Source organism: Rhinoraja longicauda, chromosome 26 (assembly GCF_053455715.1).
Source record: "Rhinoraja longicauda isolate Sanriku21f chromosome 26, sRhiLon1.1, whole genome shotgun sequence".
In the NCBI taxonomy this organism is placed as follows: Eukaryota; Metazoa; Chordata; class Chondrichthyes; order Rajiformes; family Arhynchobatidae; genus Rhinoraja; species Rhinoraja longicauda.
The window spans coordinates 13,649,976-13,662,875 of NC_135978.1; positions in this window are offsets into that span (position 1 = coordinate 13,649,976).

Sequence of the window (12,900 nt, forward strand, 5' to 3'; positions counted from 1 at the left end):
ATTTCCTGCATTTTGAATCCTAAAACTAACAGTTTTAAATTGGGAAAATCTACTGAGCTGCGGTTCATCGTGGTCTTCCATCTGCTTTTTATATGAAGTTCCTCACGATGTTTCTGGCCATCGATGATATGGATCTCTCCAACTGTCCCTACTAGGGTAGCACAGTGGCACAGTGGTGGAGTTGCTGCGTTATAGTGCCGGAGATGCATGTTCGATCCTGACTACAGGTGTTGTCTGTACGGAGTTTGTACGTTCTCTTTGTGACCGTGTGGGATTTCTCCAGGTGCTCCGGTTTCCTCCCACACTCCAAAGACGTACAGGTTTGTACGTTAATTGGCCTCTGTAAATTGTAAAATTTCCCTAATGTAGGATCGCATTAGTGTACGGGGTCACTAGTCGGCATGGACTCGAAACATGGCCAAAGATTAAATGCTGCATCTCTAAAGTCTACTATCTGAAGTCTTCTATCCATCTTCTACCTCCTCCGCTTCTTCTTTTCCTTCTTAGAGAGTCATTCTGGATCCAGGATGATTTGCTTACACTCCACTTCTGTGGGTTTGAGGTTGCTGATGAGGCCAATGTGGGGCCCACTGTCTCATTCACGGATGGTGCTGGCGGTGGCTGGCAGGGCAGGTACGTGGCTTGTGAGCTGGCGTGCTACAAGCCACGTGAGCATGTGCTCACAATGCATGGCCTCGAGCTCCTTTACTTTTAGTTTAGATTTCAAAAATATACTTCATTCATAAAAAATGTACACAGGAAATACAATACAATCAGTGCATGTATTTTGTTAGAGGGATTAGATTTAAGGTGAGAGTGGTCAAGAGAGTCAAGAGTGTTTTATTGCCATATGTCCCAGGTAGAACAATGAAATTCTTACTTGCTGCAGCACAGCAGAATATGTACACAGAGTACACTGTAAACAATATAATAAACAAAAGAGAAAAAAACAGATCAGTGTGTATATATACACATACTCACAAATACACACGCACATACAGTATATATATATATATATATATATATATATACACATACACACACAAAAACAAATAGTAGAATAATAATAATAATAATAATAATAATAATAATAATAATAATAATAATAATAATAATAATAATAATAATAATAATAATAATAATAATAATAATAATAATAATAATAATAATAATAATAATAATAATAATAATAATAATAATAATAATAATAATAATAATAATAATAATAATAATAATAATAATAATAATAATAATAATAATAATAATAATAATAATAGCCTGATGGCTGTAGGGAAGAAGCTGTTCCTGAACCTGGGCTTTGCAGTTTTCAGGCTCCTGTACCTACTTCCCGATCGCAGGAATGAAGTGAGTGTGTGGCCAGGATGGTGTGGGTCTTTGATGACGCTGGCTGCCTTTTTGAGGCAGCGACTCCAATAAATCCCTTTGATGGTGGGGAGGTCAGAGCCGGTGATGAACTGGGCAGTGTTCACAACTTTTTGCAGTCTTTTTCGCTCCTGGGCGTTCAAGTTGCCGAACCAGGCCATGATGCAACCTGTCAATGTGCTCTCTCTACTGTACAGCTGTAGAGGTTCAAGAAAATTCTCTCTGACAAACCAAATCTCTGTAATCTTCTCAGGAAGTAAATGCGTTGATGTGCTTTATTTATAATTGCATCAATGTGCTGGGTCAATAGACAATAGACAATAGACAATAGGTGCAGGAGTAGGCCATTCAGCCCTTCGAGCCAGCACCGCCATTCAATGCGATCATGGCTGATCACTCTCAATCAGTACCCCGTTCCTGCCTTCTCCCCATACCCCCTCACTCCGCTATCCTTAAGAGCTCTATCCAGCTCTCTCTTGAAAGCATCCAACGAACTGGCCTCCACTGCCTTCTGAGGCAGAGAATTCCACACCTTCACCACTCTCTGACTGAAAAAGTTCTTCCTCATCTCCGTTCTAAATGGCCTACCCCTTATTCTTAAACTGTGGCCCCTTGTTCTGGACTCCCCCAACATTGGGAACATGTTTCCTGCCTCTAATGTGTCCAATCCCCTAATATGTTTCAATAACATCCCCCCTCATCCTTCTAAATTCCAGTGTATACAAGCCTAATTGCTCCAGCCTTTCAACATACGACAGTCCCGCCATTCCGGGAATTAACCTAGTGAACCTACGCTGCACGCCCTCAATAGCAAGAATATCTTTCCTCAAATTTGGAGACCAAAACTGCACACAGTACTCCAGGTGCGGTCTCACCAGGGCCCGGTACAACTGTAGAAGGACCTCTTTGCTCCTATACTCAACTCCTCTTGTTACGAAGGCCAACATTCCATTGGCTTTCTTCACTGCCTGCTGTACCTGCACGCTTCCTTTCAGTGACTGATGCACTAGGACGCCCAGATCTCGTTGAACATCCCCTCTTCCTAACTTGACACCATTCAGATAATAATCTGCCTTTCTATTCTTACTTCCAAAGTGAATAACCTCACACTTATCTACATTAAACTGCATCTGCCATGTATCCGCCCACTCACACAACCTGTCCAAGTCACCCTGCAGCCTTATTGCATCTTCCTCACAATTCACACTACCCCCCAGCTTAGTATCATCTGCAAATTTGCTAATGGTACTTTTAATCCCTTCATCTAAGTCATTGATGTATATCGTAAATAGCTGGGGTCCCAGCACCGAACCTTGCGGTACCCCACTGGTCACTGCCTGCCATTCCGAAAGGGACCCATTAATCCCCACTCTTTGCTTTCTGTCTGTCAACCAATTTTCTATCCATGTCAGTACCCTACCCCCAATACCATGTGCTCTAATTTTGCCCACTAATCTCCTATGTGGGACCTTGTCGAAGGCTTTCTGAAAGTCGAGGTACACCACATCCACTGACTCTCCCCTGTCAATTTTCCTAGTTACATCCTCAAAAAATTCTAGTAGATTTGTCAAGCATGATTTCCCCTTCATAAATCCATGCTGACTCGGAATGATCCTGTTACTGCTATCCAAATGCTCAGCAATTTCGTCTTTTATAATTGACTCCCGCATCTTCCCCACCACTGATGTCAGACTAACTGGTCTATAATTACCCGTTTTCTCTCTCCCTCCTTTCTTAAAAAGTGGGATACTCTGGGATGCAGACCATCAGGCCCTGGGGATTTATCAGCCTTCAGTCCCATCAGTCTACCCAAAACCATTTCCTGCCTAATGTGGATTTCCTTCAGTTCCTCCATCACCCTAGGTTCTCCGGCCCCTAGAACATTTGGGAGATTGTGTGTATCTTCCTCAGTGAAGACAGATCCAAAGTAACGGTTTAACTCGTCTGCCATTTCTTTGTTCCCCATAATAAATTCCTGCTTCTGTCTTCAAGGGACCCACATTTGCCTTGACTATTTTTTTCCTCTTCACGTACCTAAAAAAACTTTTGCTATCCTCCTTTATATTACTGGCTAGTTTACCCTCGTACCTCATCTTTTCTCCCCGTATTGCCTTTTTAGTTAACTTTTGTTGCTCTTTAAAAGAGTCCCAATCCTCTGTCTTCCCACTCTTCTTTGCTATGTTATACTTCCTCTCCTTAATTTTTATGCTGTCCTTGACTTCCCTTGTCAGCCACAGGTGTCTCTTACTCCCCTTAGAGTCTTTCCGCCTCTTTGGGATAAATTGATCCTGCAACCTCTGCATTATTCCCAGGAATACCTGCCATTGCTGTTCTACCGTCTTCCCTGCTAGGGCCTCCTTCCAGTCAATTTTGGCCAGCTCCTGCCTCATGCCTCTGTAATCCCCTTTGCTATACTGTAATACTGACACTTCCGATTTTCCCTTCTGCCTTTCCATTTGCAGAGTAAAACTTATCATGTTGTGATCACTGCCTCCTAATGGCTCTTTTACCTCTAGTCCCCTTATCAGATCAGGATCATTACACAACACTAAATCCAGAATTGCCTTCTCCCTGGTAGGCTCCAGTACAAGCTGTTCTAAGAATCCATCTCGAAGGCACTCTACAAACTCTCTTTCCTGGGGTCCATTTCCAACCTGATTTTCCCAGTCTACCTGCATGTTGAAATCTCCCATAACCACCGTAGCATTACATTTGTGACACGCCTATTTTATCTCCTGATTCAACTTGCACCCTATGTCGAGGCTACTGTTTGGGGGCCTATAGGTAACTCCAATTAGGGTCTTTTTACCCTTACAATTCCTCATTTCTATCCATACTGATTCAACATCTCCAGGAAAGATCATCGGAAATATGCACGCCCAGGAATTTAAAGTTTTTGACTCTCTACCATCTCTCTCTCTCTCCTCTCTCCTCCACCAATGTTGATATCAACGGGATTGTGGGTCATCATCCTTCCTCTTCCAAAGTCTGCTTCCCCTTCTGTCGTGAGGTAGATTGAGACAGAGACTGACTCCCCCCCGCTCCCCAATCTTTACACATCCCCAATCCTTTCCACTCATCACTTTCAAGTCAAGTCAAATTTATTTGTCACATACACATACACGATGTGCAGTGAAATGAAAGTGGCAATGCCTGCGGGTTGTGCACAAAAAGAATTACAGTTACAGCATATAAATAAAGTTAATAAGTTACTATTAGTGTCGACAAAAATTTAGTCTCTGGGGTTATAAAAGTTGACAGTCCTGATGGCCTGTGGGAAGAAGCTCCGTCTCATCCTCTCCGTTTTCACAGCGTGACAGCGGAGGCGTTTGCCTGATCGTAGCATCTGGAACAGTCCGTTACTGGGGTGGCAGGGGTCCCTCATGATCTTACTTGCTCTGGATCTGCACCTCCTGATGTATAGGTCCTGCAGGGGGATGAGTGTAGTTCCCATGGTGCGTTCTGCCGAACGCACTACTCTCTGCAGGGCCTTTATGTTTCATGTATTTTGTGTTTTTATGACTGTTGGCAGATCAATTTCCCTCCTGGAATAAATAAAATGCTATCATTTCATATCGTATTGCATCTCTCCACCCCTGGCCTCCCTAACCCTGACCACAACCTTTCCCTACCTCTCCCCTCACCTGAATTTAGAAGGATGAGGGGGCACCTCATTGAGACTTACCGAATGGCGAAAGGGTTGGATAGAGTGAATGTGGAGAGGATGTTTCTACTAGAGGGAGAGTCCAGGACCAAAGGCCAGAGCCTCAGAATAAAAGGAGATGAGGAGAAATGTCTTTCGTCAGAGAGAGGTGAATCTGTGGAATTCATTGCTGCTGATGGCTGTGGAAGCCATGTCAATGGATATTTTTCAGGCGGAGATTGACAGATTCTTGAATCTGTAAGGGTGTCAGGGATTATGGAGAGAAGGCAAAAGAATGGGGTAGAGAGGGAGAGATAGATCAACCATGATTGAATGGCGGAGTAGGCTTGATGGGCCGAATGGCCTAATTCTGTTCCTATAACATGAACATCAACTTCTAGACATTACATGCCACGCTATGGATTATCCATGTGGGTAATCAACAGTGCCCATTGATTATGTCATCACTCCTACTGGCTGGTGTAAGTTCAGCCCAGGGAATGTTAAATATCATAGTCATGGTGAGGGGGGAGGGGGTGGGAGGTTGGGGGTGGAGGGGGTGGGAGGGTGGGGGTGGGGGGGGTGAGGAAGATTTTTCACCCTCTTTGATCTCCATTTGCTGCGTCAAGATGCAATCAGTCCTCTAGGGTCTATTATTAATCCACATGCAACTCGTCTCATATACTTGGTAATGAAATATATTTCCCCGGAAGGGAAAGATTGCTACTGTTTGCTATTAATTCCATCGTCATTTGCAAATGCAAATTCATTACTTACAAATTCACTGAGCACACATTCATTAAAATTGCATCGTTTGTTCAGTCAATCATTAGCTGTACATTATTAAATTACACGTGCAGTTTGCTTATTTATTCCTGTACCCATTGGCTTGCAAATTGTATTTCACCTACTTTTGATACAAAAAAACAGTATTGTGCCTAATAGGAAAAGCAGACCAAGTCCCTCTCAAAATAAAAGCGCAAAATGGTCAAGCAAAGCTTTGAAACAGTGTTGGGGAGGTTTAGTCTCAGAAAGAACCAACAAGAGATCACGGAGAATCATGTTCGATGCAGCACCACTGACATTACTTCACTGTGTGGTGACCATAGAGTCTTACAGCGTGGAAACAGGCCCTGCGGCCCAACTTGCCCACACTGACCAATATGCCCCATCTAAACTAGTCCCACCAGCCTGCTTTTGGACCATATCCCTCTAAACCTACCCTATCCATGTACCTGTCCAAATGTTTCTTAAATGTTGCGATATTGCCTGCCTCACATACCTCCTCCAGCAGCTTGATCCATACACCTTTCGTGTTCTTGTTCTATGTCTGTATAAAACTTGAGAGTCTTCAAGGTACAACAGAAGTCTTTATTACATTAACTCAATGCTGGCAGCAACACAACTAAAATGGCTGCAACCCCACGATCTGACTGTACACTCCACACTGTGTACAACCAAGATAACTATGTACAAAACATCTCCCTTTGTCCTGTGCAGCGCCACCTGCTGCACGGGAGGAGCAACGGGTCCTCCCACCCCACACGGTCCATCAAACATCACAACACCCACCACAATTTGTGGAAAAAAGTTACTCCTCAGGTTTCCATTAAATCTTTCCCCCCTCACTTTAAACCTATGCCCTCTGGTTCTTGATTCCCCTACTCTAGGCAAAAAACTCGGTGCATTTGCCCGATCTATTCCTCTCATGATTTTGCATACCTCTACAAGATCATCCCTTATCCTCCTGCGCATGAAGCGATAATGCCCTAGCCTGCCCAACCTCTCTCTACAGCTTAGTCCCTCGGGTCCTGCCAACATCCTGGTAAATCTTCCCTGAACTTCTTCCAGATTGACAACTTCTTTCCTATAACATGGTGACCAGAACAGTACACAGTACTCCAAATTTGGCCTCACCAATGTCTTATACAACTGCAACATGACCAGAGAAGGGCACCAGCCCTCAAAACCCAGCAATCAGATAGTAGCAGCAAACACGATGACTGTCATAGAGGGGAGACAGAGAGGCGACAGAAGAGACTCCGCACGGTGGCGCAGCGGTAGAGTTGCTGCCTTACAGCCCTTGCAGAGCCGGAGACCCGGGTTTGATCTCGACGACGGGTGCTGTCTGTACGGAGTTTGTACGTTCTCCCCGCAACTGCGTGGGTTTTTTCCGAGATCTTCGGTTTCCTCCCTCACTCCAAAGGCGTTCGGGCATGTAGATAAATTGTAAAAATTGTCATTAGTGTGTGTAAGATAGTGTTAATATGAGGGGATCGCTGGTCGGCACGGACCCGGTGTGCTGAACGGCCTGTGTCCGCGCTCTATCTCTAAACTAAACTAAACTAAACTAAACTAAACTAAAGACGGAGCGAACATCACCATTTTTCATGAAGAAACCCAATGATTCCCAGAAAGGATATATGCTTGAGGAAGGTCATGTGTATTGGGGAAACGGAAGGAGATGAGCAAATGGGAGAGGCGGTACGGTTGAGTGCAGGAGACTGGCAAGGGGCACTGCTAGATGAGGTTGGCACGAGGTGACAGCAGACTTTTGTCCTGGAGTGGGAATCTCTCACATTATGGGTCAATCATCATAAAAATCTTCAAGACTTGACACGTCAAGTTGAACCTCCACGCCACTGAAAACATTCCGCTTGCATGCACGCGCGCGCACGCACAAACACACACACACACACACACACACACACACACACACACACACACACACACACACACACACACACACACACACACACACACACACTGACAGAAACACATGCACACAAACACATAAGCCCACATCCTGACCTCACCAGTGACACGCTATTCCCTCCACCATCAAAAAGAGGGTAGGCCCGAATATGATCAATAATGAGTTGGTCTTTCTCCTCCCCCATTGATGTTTAAACAGGAAGCTAGAGAGATAAGGCCACTGGCACAGGAGGGGGTCCTGCTCAAGTGCAGTGCCTCGTTGAGCTGGAAACAACCGTGCAACAGATGCCAGACTGCAGCCTACCAGTGCCAGGTGTGTCTCCCCATGATGTGTCCCTCTCACCCATTCTGCTCAACCCTTGCCATTCCATTTGCTAGGATGGTGGGGTGGGACCTCAGGCACAATGATACATTATTCTTAGGTCAGGGCCCACATCCTCATTAAAGGATGTTCTTTTAGGAAGGAGATGAGGAGAAATTTCTGTGGAATTCTTTGCCACAGAAGGCTGTGGAGGCCAAGTCAGTGGATATTTTTAAGGTAGAGATAGATAGATTAGTACAGGTGTCAGAGATTATGGGGAGAAGGCAGGAGACTGGGGTTAGGAGGGAGAGATAGATCAACCATGATTGAATGGCGGAGTAGACTTGATGGACCGAATAGCCTAATTCTACTCATATCACTTATGACCTTATGACCTTATGGTCCTGCACACATTATGGTCTCCAACTTATCTTATGCAGAAAGAAACATACCATATCATTAGGTCAAGTGACCAGCCTGACAGTACAAAATATAGGCCACACTCAAGTGGCTGGCACACAGAAATGTCCGGTCCAATTTTGAGGCTGGCTAATTTCATTCAAAGTGTTCGAAACAATAATATCTTCTGCATAAAATTATTTTTTAGTTTAGTTTAGAGATAAAGCATGAAAACAGGCCCTTCGGTCTACCATATATACAACTATATACCCGTTCTATCTTACACACCAGGGACAATTTACAGAAGCCAATTACGCTACAAACCTGTGTGTCTTTGGAATATGGGAGGAAAATGGAGCAGCCGAAGAAAACCCACACGCTGACAGGGAGAACATACAAACTCTGTACAGACTGCACCCAAAGTCAGGAATGAAGCCGGGTCTCTGGCGCTGTGAGGCAGCAACTCTACCACTGCGCCACTGTGTCTCAGTCAAATTTAAAAAAAGGTTTAGTGTTAGTATTGTCACTTGTACTGAGGTACCGTGAAAAGCAAGCTATCAAAATAGATCAGATATACCATACATAGATACAATCAGTTCGAAATCAATACAAAAGACAGAGCAAAGGGGAAGATACAAGGAGTGCAGAATATAGTTCTCAGCATTGTAGCATATTGCAGTGCATCAGTTCCTTAGGCAAAGTCCAATCTCCTCAGTGGGGTTGAGGTGAATCAAACAGTTCCCGAGCTTATGCAAGTTGCTATTCAGATGCCTGATAACAAAGGGAGAAGCTGCTCCTGAGTCTGGTGGTGCGCACTTTCAAGTTTCTGTTCTTTCTGTCGGACAGGAGCAGGGAGGAGAACAAATGATTGGGGTGGGGCAAGTCTTTGATTATGTTTAGGAAAGCTACGCTGGTTTAAATCGAAGGTAGACACAAAATGCTGGAGTAACTCAGCGGGACAGGGTACATCTCTGGAGAGAAGGAATGGGTGATGTTTCAGGTCAGATTGAAGAAGGGTCTCGACCTGAAATGTCACCCATTCCTTCTCTCCTATAGATGCTGCCTGTCCCGCTGAGTTACTCCAGCATTTTGTGTCTATCTTTGATTATGTTGGTTGCTTTTCTAAGGCAGCATAATATATTGATGGATTCAGTCCTGAGAAGTCTGGTCTGTGATGGACTTGGCTACATCCACAACTCTCTGCAATCTTTTGGGGTATTGAGCAGAGCTATTCCCCAACCAAGGTTTGATGCAACCTTTTTATGGTGAATCTGTAGAAGTTTGTAAGAAGTTTGTAAGAATCGCTGGAGACATGCCAAAATTCCCATCTCCTCAGAAAGTAGAGGTGTTTGTGTGCCTTTTTTACTTTAGTCTTTTTTAAAGTGTAGTTTTTTTATTGTCGTGTGTACTGAGGTACAGAAAAAAGCTTTTGCATACTATTCAATCAAAGAAAAGATTAGACATGATTACAATCAATCTGTCCACAGTGTACAGATAAAGGATAAAAGATACAAATGTAGTGCAAGATAAAGTCCATTGAATTCAACTAAAGAGAATTCAAAGGTCTTGACTGTGGTGCATCAATGTAATTGATCTTCGACAAATCATTGGTAATATTGATGCCAAGTGTTAGAGTGTCCAGACTATTGTCCATACTTTCTTGAACACACAGACATTGTACGTCAGTTCTCTGCATACACTAACATATGTTTCCTCTTATCCAATTCATCACAAACAATTTTGCTCAAAGTAGCAATCAGCAAAACTGATTCATGCAGTTAAGCATATTGAAGTAACGTAAATTTAAGTTTAAATAGGTCAGAAGTATTAAATATTAAACATTGAACAACTCTTCTTATTACAGAGAAAAATGGCAAGGTAACAATTACATTTCTCAATTTAGCTTCTGAAGAATCAATAATGTTTCATGTTCTCTATGAAGATAATGGGATTATGTCAAATTAAAATGGAGGCTTCTTCTGTGTGCATAAACCCTACAGTCATGTGTGCAAGAGATTCAACTGTTGATCCCGCTGCTTATGCTAAAAGATGGGTCAGGAGGACAGCAGAAATGCCACCACACCATTATAGATCATAACCTAACATGAGGTGCTTTAATGGAGCAACACCTTGGACCATTCCATCTGTACAGCTTAATTATTCCAGATAAACTCACTGAGGCGCACAATGAACCAAGGATAAATCTAGTCCTGCCACTAATAAGATTGTTTTACCATAACATAATTGTATATTTGCAGAAGAGAAGCCTTGCAAAGCTAATTAATGTCCTGTTAATTGACCCTGACTAAAACTAAACAAATGCATAGGTGAAAAGACGATTGAATTGTATAGGACAAAAGACAGAAAATAATTATTGATTAATTTGTAAAGAGAAGCAATTCTTGTGTATAATGGGTTTATAAGGAGACCGAAGGACAAATTAATCATCTTTTTTTACAAGATGAAGGGGAAAAGATTTAACACAAAGGGTGGTGGGTGTATGGAACAAGCTGCCAGAGGAGGTAGTTGAGGCAGGGACTATGCCAACATTTAAGAAACTGTTAGACAGGTACATGGATCGGACATGTTTGGAGGAATAAAGACCAAACGTGGGCAGGTGTGACTAGTGTAGCTGGGTGTAGGTAAGTTGGGCCAAAGGGCCTGTTTCCACACTGTATATTCTATGACTGTGACGCTATAAGATCTGGTTGTTTAAAGAAGGATGACATCAATCTGGATGGTCCTAACCTCGAGGACAATGGGCAGTGGTTCAAATAGGAATTTGACCTTCAGATTTCACAAGGTTTTGCAATCCACGCTTACAATTCTGTTGGAAGATCGACGGAACATTGTAGAGGTGGTGTAAGCAGCCATTTTCTTGATGCTCCGCAACCTACCACTAAATTTACAAAAGCTGATTGAGAGAAATCCTAGGCGATTCTTTTATCAGCCTCAAAGTTGTCCAATTCATTGTACCTGACTGAGAAACTTGCACCTGTGGACAGTGAACGTTGAAGAACACAATTGCTTTGTTTGCAAGATAACATGGGTTACATTTTCAATCAACTGCATCATGCAAGTGAAACTTGAGAATTACCATTTCTAGGCTTGCGCGCATTACCTAGAAATGCACAAGGCATGAAGTGAGGTACCACTGATAACCCCGGTGAGATTTCAGATCAGGGCCACGGAATGTGATGGGGTGCCTGTTTCAGGACAACATGGTGTTACCTGCACAACACCTGGCTAGGAGGTATGTAAAGAAGTAACTGACTTAGCTGCCTTGGGCTCCCTCCCACCTTACAGTGAAATGACACCCGGCAAATATCAAGTTCTTGCCCCAGATTGTCACGCTCCTTATCTGACCTGGTGACACTTTCCCCTGATCCTTCTTCTAAACATCTTCCAGTTCTGATGCCCCCCCTCCCCCCCAAGAAACACATAATATCAGTCCTCCCACCTCCAACCACCCATCCATCAGTCATCCCCTTTCCCAGCTGTCAGTTTCCCCAGACACCCTCCAACACGCTGCCCATTTCTGGTCTCCTGCTATCGATCCCAATGCTTTCACCCTAACACTTCACTCCATTGCTCACCCTTCCATTCCCTCCCCCCCCCCACCCTCCCCCCCAGATCAATAAATCCCTTGGACACAGCGAGAACTTTCATCCAATGTGGTCAACCGTATCTTACAGCTGCAACAATCAAGTTTGCCCTGAGATCTGTACTGGAACTTTGAGCCAAGTTGAGACGTTTAACATTAGAATTCTACTGCAGACCATCTCTGGAGTGCCACTGCATACCACTGCTGGATGGCACTTTATACACTGAACGTTATAGATTTGCCCCTGTTCCCAAGGAGACTGTCTTCATCTTGTTGTGAAAGATACACAAATGAATATTCAGCTTCACCTTAAGAATCACAAGATACTGCTGAACACAATTTCATCATCATTCCCAATAACATTTTCTTAAGACGAGGAGGTTTTGCAAGCAGGCCTGGTCAACGTAAAATTTCTCATACTGCTCCTTCATGTTTTGAATCTTCTATCAGAAATGACCAATTAATAACCAAACCGTTCAAACAAATTAAACCAGGCAGCAGGAGAAACATCAGGTGACAGAGGGAGGCAGAAAGTGAACACTGCTTGAACTGCTGGTGTTACTTAATATGTTTGAAGCAACAACTTTGCAGCTGAAGCTGATGACCATGATTAACGGAGCTGGGCAGCAGGAAGGGGGGGGGGGGGGGAGTTGCATAGTGAAGACCCCATCAAATACTCAGAGAGAGGATTGAAAACAGCTAACATCACGACATATGGGAAGAAAGTAAGGACACTCATTTGAAGAACAGCAAAAGAGCTCGGTTGCAATTGCTGTTCACCACATCTGTTTGATTAGTGCTTTAGTTTCTCGCAGTGGAAGGGGAAGAGTTGGCTAAACCCTCAGGGATCAGTGG